Below are 11,471 nucleotides of genomic sequence, written 5' to 3' on the forward strand. Positions count from 1 at the left end.
TCTCAGTCTTCACTGAGCTTGTGTGTCTGGGCTGGGACTAGGTAAAGAGTGCTTCTCAGGTTTACCTCTTCTCTTAGGTGAGACAGGAAGGCTAGGGGCAGGGCTGGAGCTGGGGGGTTCCCTTCTGCCAAGTGGGTGGTGGTGGTTGTTCAGTCACTAAATCATATCCGACTCTTGCGACCCCATGGACTGCAGCATCCCAGGCTTCCCTGTCTTTCACTATCTCCCAGAGTTTGCTCAAACTCATGTCCATTGAGTCAGCGATGCCATCCACCATCTCATTCTGTCACCCTGTTCTCCTCGTGTCCTCAATCTTTCCCAGCATCAGGGTCTTTTCCAATGAGTCAGCTTTTCACATCAGGTGGCCAAAGTATTGGAGCTTCAGTATCAGTCCTTCTAATGAATATTCAGCGTTGATTTCCTTTAGGATTGATTGGTTTGATTTCCTTGTTGTCCAAGGGACTCTCAAGAGTCTTCTCCAGGACTACAGTTCAAAAGCATCAATCCTTCGGCACTCAGCCTTCTTTATGGTCCAACTCTCACATCCATACATGACTACTGGAAAAGCTGTAGCTTTCATTATACAGACCTTTGTTGACAAAATGATGTCTCTGCTTTTTAATACACTGTCTAGGTTTGTCATAGCTTTCTTAGGCTCTGATAAACCCTTAGTTGGTTAGAATCTGGTAAAATAGTTTCTTTTGAGGTCAGACTTCCTTAAGAAGAACAGAATGCTTTGAGCTTACTTCAATATGGTTACTTTTCCCCTCCCTCTGTCAGAAGCAAAAGGGGATTTTCTCTGATTTTCATTATGGGAATCTGATAGGGCTCCTAGGGCTAAAGGTTACAAAAATGTGGGCGCCTCCCTATTACTGGGTCCTCCTGGAGTGTTTAACTCTCACGCTTGTCTGCGGCAAGCCTCCAGCAGTTCATCAATTACAGTTCAGGTTTTCCTACCTCAGCACTGGTTGTGGCAGGGCCTTCTGCTCTAGTTAAGTTGTGATTCTCTATGTCTGCCTGTCTTTCCAACTTTAGGGCAGCAGTTTGCCCTGTGACTTCAGTTCTCTGATGGACCTAAGAAGAGTTGTTGATTTTAAGTTCAGTGATTTTCTTCCTGTTATGTGGACCAGGGTGACAACTCCTAAGCTCCTTAGATTCTGGACTAGAAAGTGGAAATTGGCTTTTGTCTGCCTCTTTTCTGTCACAAGCATGATATTTTGGACCAACATACTAGAAACCTTTGAAGAAGCTCTAACTCTGCTTCTATTTTTCCAATTTTTAAAAGCACAGTTGTTTCACTTCTTTCTTAAAAATTGTTGCTGTCCACTCGCTCCCTCTCCCTGACATCACCTCTGTTCTCTCCCAGGCTCTCTCTTTTCCTCCACGCCTTCTAATTCTTCCCTTTGAGACAGGGCATCCATTATAGGGGAGTGAGGAGGGGTCTGGGATGAACTTCATGCTCTGTTAACTGAGTCTTTAACCCACAGGCTACATCTCTCCCAGAGTGGGAGCCTTTTTCTTCTCAAGACATCTCATGGGCTAGCCTAACCCTGCATCCAAAACCAATGTAATTCTCCAGAAGCAACAGCTTTATGATTTTGTTCCCTTACTTGAGAAACTCTGGATTTTACCTGCCACAGAAAGTTCATTCTGGGCTGTCATTGTCCCTGGTAAATAACTCAATTTTCCCCTATCCAGTAAACCTTATTTTCCATGGATTAAAGCATCAGTTTTTGGAGTCAGAGGAAATTTCAAATCATGGCCTTGCCACTGACTATGTGACTTTGGGAAAATACTTAAGTTCTAGGAACTCAGATTTCTTATTTGTGAATATATGCTTCTTAAGTTTGCTATGAAGATTAAATGGGATCATCAGAGCTTTTTGCATAGTATGTGGTCAGTAGCACTTACAACCTTTACAAAAGAATTTTTTGCAATGATAGATGTGTTTTATAATTGCACTGTTCAGTACAGTAGCCACTAGGCATCTGTGGCTATTGATCTCTTGAAAAGATGCTGAATTTTAAATTTTATTTCATTTTAGCTAATTAACACTGAGTAGCCACATGTGGCTAGTGGCTAGTATTTAAGACAGAGCTAGCACTAGTCAACATTGTGAAAATCAGTTGAAGGAAATAGAGGTGTCTTCTGTATGTATTATTTATGTCTCATGATACTTCTCTTTCCAAAAATACATGCTTCTTTCTTTCACCCATCTTCATCTTTTACCTCTTTTCATTTTTCATATCTGGAAATTTAAGACCCAGTTCAACACCCACATTCTGAAGAAGCATTCCTTAGTTGGTCCCAATTCATGTCTTTCACTTGGTTCATTTATTGAACTAATGGCGAACGCTGCACTTCATTTTCCCCTCACCTAGCTTGTGTAGTAGTTGTAACTCCATAAGAGCACAATATAAGGATCTGTGTGGTTTTTGATTCTGTGCCCCTTCACAGCAATTAAATGCCCATTACTTAAAATATGTGAACACTGCATTGTGAACTGTGTATGTCTCCTCCAAATTCATCTGTTGAAATCTAGCCCCCAATGTGATGATATTTGGAGGTGGAGCCATTGGCAGGTAATTACATCAACAGAGTGTGGCTGTCATTAATGAGATTAGTGCCATTATAATAGGAGGCCAGAGAGCCTAGCTCACTCTCTTTGTGCCATGCAAGGGTATAATAAATCAGAAGTCTGAAACCCAGAAGACCCTCCCCAGAACCTGACCATACTGGCACCCTGATGTCAGAATTCCAGCCTCCTGAGCTGTGAGAAATAAGATTCTGTTGTTTATAAGCCATGCATTCTCTGACACTTTGAGCCGCTGAGTAACTCTGTGTTTGATTGATTACTTGTCCTTTACTTCTGGGACTCATTCCACTCACATTCCAGTTCCCACCACCAAGTTGGCTGAAAGAAATGCCCAAATATCCAATAAAATACTTAACCTTTTCTAAGTTTGTGTTCCTTTATCCTCCCCACTCCTGCACAGTGACTAAAAGCATTTTTTTCAGGTACATTACAGTTTTCCTATTTAATTTAGTAAACGTTGGGTGTCTCCTGTTTTCAAAAACCAGTGGCACAGGCAAGAGTTGATGATGGGGGCATGAAAATGATATAAAGCTGCCCTCAAATAAGTTATATTCAGAAGGAGAGAGTGATTTATGAAAATGATCGATTAAGGGAGGAGAATACATTGGAAAAAGCAGGGAAATACCAAGTGATGGTGGAATATAGACCATTGGTATTTTGGTATATGGCTATGTAAAACATTTTAATTGCTTACTTGAGGATAGAAGGCACTGGCACCCCACTGCAGTACTCTTGCCTGGAAAATCCCATGGACAGAGGAGCCTGGTAGGCTGCAGTCCATGGGGTCGTTGAGGGTTGGACACGATTCAGGGACTTCACTTTCACTTTCACTTTTCACTTTCATGCATTGGAGAAGGAAATGGTGACCCACTCCAGTGTTCTTGCCTGGAGAATCCCAGGGACGGGGGAGCCTGGTGGGCTGCCGTCTATGGGGTCGCACATGACTGATGTGACTTAGCAGCAGCAGCAGCAACCTAACAAATTTGGTGTTTGGAATGCTTCTGATTCTAATTGAGAAATTTTATCTTGAGCTAAACTTTCACAAATCAGATAGGTTGAATCCTTAGCAAAATTAAACGGGAAACTATTTATGGACAGTATAGAAAAAAATCATTTTGCAAATCAGTTTATGAAAAATAAAACATGGCTCAACTATAAATAAATAAATAAATTTAAAAATAAAAAATATGTCACAGAAAAATTTGTTAAGCTTAAAAAAAGAAAAAAATAACATGGAAAAAGTAAAGAATACTCTAAAAGATCATGCTTAAAAGATCAACTAAAAGGGTTGGAGAAGGAAAAAAGATGTATGAATTCACAAAATTCTATGTGTGCACATGTGTATGTTTTTTAAAGAAAAATACTGAGAGGAGGTTTATCTTAAAAGCCCATGGCCGCAAGGCCTAGCTTCATAGGACTCCCAGCAGAATTGGTTGATTCTATTCAGTAACCCTGTTTACTGAAAATACAATTGAAGGAGAAATCTGTATGCAGGTCAGGAAGCAACAGTTAGAACTGGACATGGAACAACAGACTGGTTCCAAATAGGAAAAGGAGTACATCAAGGCTGTATATTGTCACCCTGTTTATTTAACCTATATGCAGAGTACATCATGAGAAACGCTGGACTGGAAGAAACACAAGCTGGAATCAAGATTGCCGGGAGAAATATCAATAACCTCAGCTATACAGATGATACCACCCTTATGGCAGAAAGTGAAGAGGAACTAAACAGCCTCTTGATGAAAGTGAAAGTGAAGAGTGAAAAAGTTGGCTTAAAGCTCAACATTCAGAAAACGAAGATCATGGCATCTGGTCCCATCACTTCATGGGAAATAGATGGGGAAACAGTGGAAACAGTGTCAGACTTTATTTTTTGGGGCTCCAAAATCACTGCAGATGATGGTTGCAGCCATGAAATTAAAAGACGCTTACTCCTTGGAAGGAAAGTTATGACCAACCTAGATAGCATATTGAAAAGCAGAGACATTACTTTGCCAACAAAGGTCTGTCTAGTCAAGGCTATGGTTTTTCCTGTGGTCATGTATGGATGTGAGAGTTGGACTGTGAAGAAGGCTGAGCACCAAAGAATTGATGCTTTTAAACTGTGGTGTTGGAGAAGACTCTTGAGAGTCCCTTGGACTGCAAGGAGATCCAACCAGTCCATTCTGAAGGAGATCAGCCCTGGGATTTCTTTGGAGGGAATGATGCTGAAGCTGAAACTCCAGTACTTTGGCCACCTCATGCAAAGAGTTGATTCATTGGAAAAGACTCTGATGCTGGGAGGGATTAGGGGCAGGAGGAGAAGGGGACGACAGAGGATGAGATGGCTGGATGGCATCACTGACTCGATGGACATGAGTCTGAGTGAACTCCGGGAGTTTGTGATGGACAGGGAGGCCTGGCCTGCTGCGATTCATGGGGTCGCAAAGAGTTGGACACGACTGAGAGACTGAACTGAACTGAGCTGATAATGTAATTATGTGCTTCCCTGGTGGCTCAGTGGTAAATAATCCACCTGCCAATGTAGGAGACACCAGTTCAATCCCTGGGTTGGAAAGAAGGAAATGGTAACCCACTCCAGCATTCTTGCCTGGGAAATCCCACAGACAGAGGAGCCTGGTGGGATATAGCCCATAGGTCGCAAGAGTCAGACACGACTTAGCAACTAAACAACAACATAATGTAATTACACCAAAAATTAGCTTAATTTCTACTTCATAATTCACTTACTACTACTACTACTACTACTACTACTACTACTACTACTAAGTTGCTTCAGTCGTGTCCGACTCTGTGCGACCCCACAGATGGCAGTCCACCAGGCTCCCCCGTCCCTGGGATTCTCCAGGCAAGAACACTGGAGTGGGTTGCCATTTCCTTCTCCAATGCATGAAAGTGAAAAGTGAAAGTGAAGTCACTCAGTCGTGTCCGACTCTTCGCAACCCCATGGACTGCAGCCTACCAGGCTCCTCTGTCTCCCCTCTTTGAGAATTATTTATTTTTCCCTTAATCATCGTCGTTACCAAGCCCTGCACAGTAGGTGGCAGCATTGCTTCACTTCCTAGCAACAGGACTGGCCTTAACTACAAAATACAGAAGCTAATGTTGAAACCAATTTCAGGGACTCAGTTGGCCAATCAAACATTGCCGTTTCTATCTATCTTAAAAAGTCATATGAATAATACCGCATTATAATAAACCAAATTTGTATACATCCTACATTGAGTTTAATAAAAAGTATTTGTTGACGAATTCATTTTGCCAATGAATGTCAGTAAACCAGCATATGCTTTTAAAAATTATTTACTTATTTTTCATCAGGAGAATACAATAAATTATCCCCATTTTAGTTTTACTGTAAAGATAGTATTCATTAATACATAATTTCATTTGTGCCAGTCATTTAACCATGTTTGTTATACCCACAATGACCATAACTCCATGAATCTCTGCAGAGGTACAGTCAGAAGAGCAGTTATTTGGACTGAGCACAAAAGACAGATAAAAGCTCAACACACATTTGAAATTTAAAACATTTTTTTCAGGCAATATACAGCCACAGTTTACGCATGCTATGGAGTAGTCATTTTTAGTTATTCTAAGATATACCTCTTTTAGCTTTAAAGGGTGCAACCTAATTTTAATGCATGCGTGCTAAGTCATTTCAGTAGTGTCCAACTCTTTGCAGTCCCATGGACTGTCGCCTGCCAGGTTCCTGTGTCCATGGGGTTCTCCAGGCAAGAATACTGCAGTGGGTTGCCATGCCCTCCTCCCGGGATCTTCCCAACCTAGGGATTGAACCTGCATCTCCGGTGGCTCCTGCATTGCAGGCAGATTCGAAAGCCCAGCCTAATTTTAGTATTCAGAATTTATTCTAAATTTATTATTATATGCTCCTAAGCTCCTATATTTTTAAATCTTTCTTATTCTAAAATAAAGAAGAAATTTTTTTCTTTAATAAAACTGCCTTTGTCTCCTGTCAAGTTTGGGTTCCCTTTTTTTATCCTTTCTACAAACACTGCAGTCTTTGAAGTGAAATATTCCAAGCAGAGATATATCAGGTAGGATTATATTTTCATTTTCGGTTTTCAATAATTCTTGAGGATATTGAGCATGAACCAATAGTTTTAGGAAACCAACTTCACAATTATGGCTTAAAACCAACCTCAAAATTCTATCCCTTTCTTGGGCACAATTAATGCATACCTTCTAACTCAGTGTGCATGCAGCTTGGTTACTTTTTCCCAAAAGTCTTATCTTGTTCTTACTTTAGTCAAAATCTGTTCTTTCTAGTCAAGGGCAATTGTCAATTCAAGGACATTTCAAAGATTTATATAAAGAACAAGAAACCACATTTGTTGCAGGGATTCATCATGTTGTCCACAAATATATTCATGTTTTTAAAAAGATATTTTATAGATCTTAGATTAACCATAGAGACAAGGTGTCCTAAAAACACTCTTTTTTTTGCTACCAAAAAAGATATAGTAATATCAAATAATACCTCCGTAATGTGCTAAGAGCGACACCTTAGTAGTCATTATAATGGGTTGGCCCAAAAGCTCATTCGGGTTTTTGTATATGATGCAGTGGTACAACCCAAATGAATTTTTTGGCCAATCCAGAATTACCTGAGCCTGGCTCCACAGATGTGCAGACAACTGTTGGCTGAACAAATGCACCTGAATAGTATCAGTCTCCGGAATGTCTCGATTCCACCCACGGGGCCTCAGATACCCTGCTAGAAGCCCTGTGGCAATCCTTAAGCCCCTTGAGGAATCTTTCTTGGCGTCTCCCTCCTACTTTCTTTTGTGAACTCGCTTGCAGCACTCAGTGTCTCTAATTCCTATGTATGTCTCATTCCCAGCATTCTCTGCTGTGTCCCGTCTAACTACCCCTACAGTTAGCAACAAGCAAATTCAACACTCATGCCAGTTCAACTCTCCGCCAGGCTTACTCCAGCTTTGCTGACTGTTCTGTGTTTCAGATCTTCCTGGACATCAAATTCTGTTACCCTCATATATTAAGTCAGCCTGGGTCATCAAGCCCCCCACTTAATATGAGAGGGAAATGCAGGGCAAATGTATGAATGTAGGTGTGAACTAGCACATTTAAAACAATGTATATTATCTCAGTAGTTGAAGTCATTGGACTAGAAGTAAAAGGGAATTCTATAAAGATAATGGGCCCAACTTAGAAAAATAAGGAAAGACGTTGTAATTATCATAGGGTCAGTATAACATAGGAGGGCACATCCAAGCGTAGGTCTCCATTCGAGAGATACCAGTACAATCGCTATAGGAAAAGAACAGTGGCAAGAATTGACTGAGGAATTCTTTGAAGCTCCCTCCTCAAAAAATTTTACTATTTCTGTCTATCGCTCTACTAGGCTAAATTGCTTTATTTAATAAGTTGAATAATAAATAGAAGCTTCCTAAATAGCAAGTGACGTTGCTGAGCTTACATGACAAGCAAATTTAGTAGTGGTGGATAACCCTCCACTTTTTAATGAATTTAAGATTTTTAAATAGAGAATACATTTAGAAATAAGAAGGGAATTCCATGATTGTCTAGTGGTTAGGACTCTGCTTCCACTGCAAGGGGCACCGGTGCGATCCTTGGTCAGGGAACTAATATCTCATAAGCCGCACAGTGAGGCCAAAAAAAAAGAAAGAATGTGGAAAACATTTACTTACTTTTTTTTTTTTAAATAAAACTGTACTCTAAAAGCTGTGGAAATACATTTTATGGTTCTAATTATATGGTACTTCATGAAAATAATGACTTGAAAATATCCAGAAAGCAATCTCCAGAGTGATAGAATGATAAACTAAAAGAGGTCTGCTTTCTGAAAACCAGCCAAATGAGTAGGGCTAAAGAAAGAAACTAACTAAACTAAAGGAAGATAGGTGTTAAGAAGGAATATGATCAGAGGTCATAAACTGTAGTTCATATGTATTTGGAATTATTTTTCAACAGTCTTGCATTATTTCATTTGCCTATAAAAAATCAGTAAAATCAAGCATTATAATCTTCATTTTAAAAAATAAATAGCATATAAAACCATGAAGGAGATCAACAAAGTGATTATACACCTCTTAACTAAATATTTATATATTACAAGTGGGTAAGATTTCTTTGTAGTTTATAAGAGATACATTTAAGACAATGGGCCTAATTTGACAAAATACACTTAATACTGTGGACAATAAAGTTGAGATACTTTTATCTATTTTTTAATTTATTGGTCCCATCCAGGCATTGAACCCAGGCCCTCTTAGAGAAAGTGCTGAGTTCTAACCACTGGACCACCACGGAATTCACAATATACTTTTTAAAACCTCAAGCTCAAAGTTAAGTGGTTCCAAAGAAAATTAAAATCAAGTTGTAAATAATCTATCCACAATGAGCTGTTAGGAGAAAATAGAGGACAATGTTCTTCCAAAAACATCCCCATGGTCTAAGAGTCAAAACTTAGGTGCTGAAACTATTATCACACAAAATCAAATAAATTGATCTATTCTTTTAAATACCCTGTATGGTAGTCTTAATCTACTATCAAATTATTATTTTAGGACTAACCTTTAGTCATAAGAGTAAAATCTTCCATATTCCACTCAATATGAAATAACCTTTTTTTCCCCAGATTCATTAGCACATTAGCAGAACCTGGCATTTCACTTATTAGAGAAATATCAAAATGAAACCCTAAGTGTAACAAATGAATGATTTTACCACTCTAACACTCATCACATGTGTTCCCTATTTGTGCCCCCATTAAAATGTTCATGACTTTTGTGTTCATAAAGAGATCTAGAGGTTTAAACAAAGACAAATGAGAAATACATCTCTTTCATTATCTAGTCTCTAGATACCAATTTTTTAATTTATGGACTATATACACCTAGTCTATCTGTAAGTATAAATCATGTTGTGATATTGAGTTAGAGCCAAAGAAAGGAAAATATAGTTCCTAAGTACTCCACTGTAATCTTGTAGTTGACATTGTTTTTATATGACATTCATGAGGTGTTAATATTTTTTTCATAATAATCTTTCAGATAGGACTCAGCCAAGTTAAAGGTTAAGATGGCTTCCCAGCTGTACATACAGGACCATGAAAACAAAATATTTTTTCATGAATTACCTTAAGGGTCTTAAGAACCTGGAATGAAAATAATATCTAGTATTGCTAAAATATATTGCGTGCTTACTGTATGCCAGGCACTGTGCAGAATACTTGGTGAGGGTTATCTATTATCTCCTCTCAGTCTTCTAGTAGTTAACTTTATAAATTGCATTTTAAAGATGGGAATGCGTGCATGCAAGCTTAGTCACCCAGTAATGTCTGACTCTTTGCGACCCTATGGACTGTAGCCCACCAGGCTACCTCTGTCCATGGCATTCTCCAGGCATGACATACTGGAGTGGGTTGCAATTTCCTTTTCCAAGGGATCTTCCTGACCCAGGGATTAAACCAATGTCTCCTGCAGGTAACGGGACTCTTTACCGTCTTGGTAAAGACGGATTCTTTACCGTCCAAGCCATCAGAGAAGCTCGAAGATGAGAATACTGAGGCACAAAGAGGCTACTGTAAGATGGAAAATAAAAGATGAGCTTTCAACCCAGGCAGTCTGACTGCAGAGCCTGAATAGCAGAATCAGTGTAGCATAGAGGAAGAATCATTTCAGGCATTGAGGGAGTAAGACATATGCTTTTGGTATCCTCCCTGATCTCCTTACTGGGCAGTGTACCCATCCCTAGCCAACTCGAATGTTGGCTGCTACTAGCTCACAGTTGCAGAGAAGGCAATGGCACCCCACTCCAGTACTCTTACCTGGAAAATCCCATGGATGGAGGAGCCTGGTAGGCTGCAGTCCATGGGGTCGCTGAGTAGGACACGACTGAACGACTTCACTTTCACTTTTCACTTTCACACATTGGAGAAGGAAATGGCAACCCACTCCAGTGTTCTTGCCTGGAGAATCTCAGGGACGGGGGAGCCTGGTGGGCTGCCGTCTATGGGGTCGCACAGAGTGGGACAAGACTGAAGCAACTTAGCAGCAGCAGCAGCAGCAGCTCACAGCTGCACCTTTAGGGCAAGGCTTGCCCTTGGCTGACAGGAGATGATGAGGAGGCCTGGGAGGCTGCTGTGGTGGCTCCTGGTCATCAGTAGCTATGCAGGTGTGCAGAAGGCCGCTGTGCCCCACACGCACTTTTGCTCGAGTACTTTATGGAGGGGCAGGAGAGGCTGGGGCTAGACCTCTTCCCGAGCTACATGTTTGTGTGACTTCTTCTCCTGTCCTCTTCTACTACCCTCACTGCTTTATAGTGTCTCAGGAGAGCATTTTCTCAATTAACCAGTTGAATGAATCTCTGTCTCAGGCTCTGCTTCTTAGAACCTGGCTGAGACACTGAGGAAACTTGTTTTAAAATACCTTTTAAATGGGACTTCCCTGGCAGTCCAGTGGTTAAAACTTCACCTTCCAATGTAAGGGGTGTATGTTCGATCCCTGGCCAGGGAGCTAAGACCCCACATGCCTTGCAACCAAAAAACCAAAACATAAAACAGAAACAATATTGTAACATATTCAATAAAGCCTTTACAAATGATGCACATCAAAATCTTTTAAAAATACCTTTTGAAACCTCTAATGTAAAATAATATGAAAAAGTATATATATATTAATATAGTTTAAAATACATTAGTCTTTGAACGAGAAGAAATACCTTTTGGAATTCCATTCTTTTTGTGGGTCTCAGATTTTATAGCAGTCTCTGAGATGGATCTATAGTGTAGTCCCTCATTAATTTGATTTCTATTTTATATATAATCCAGACAACTTGAAAAATTCATTAAGATGAGACATAT

Source organism: Bos grunniens, chromosome 2 (genome assembly GCF_055505025.1).
Source record: "Bos grunniens cultivar Pamir isolate PY7600 chromosome 2, Bosgru_T2T1.0, whole genome shotgun sequence".
In the NCBI taxonomy this organism is placed as follows: domain Eukaryota; kingdom Metazoa; phylum Chordata; class Mammalia; order Artiodactyla; family Bovidae; genus Bos; species Bos grunniens.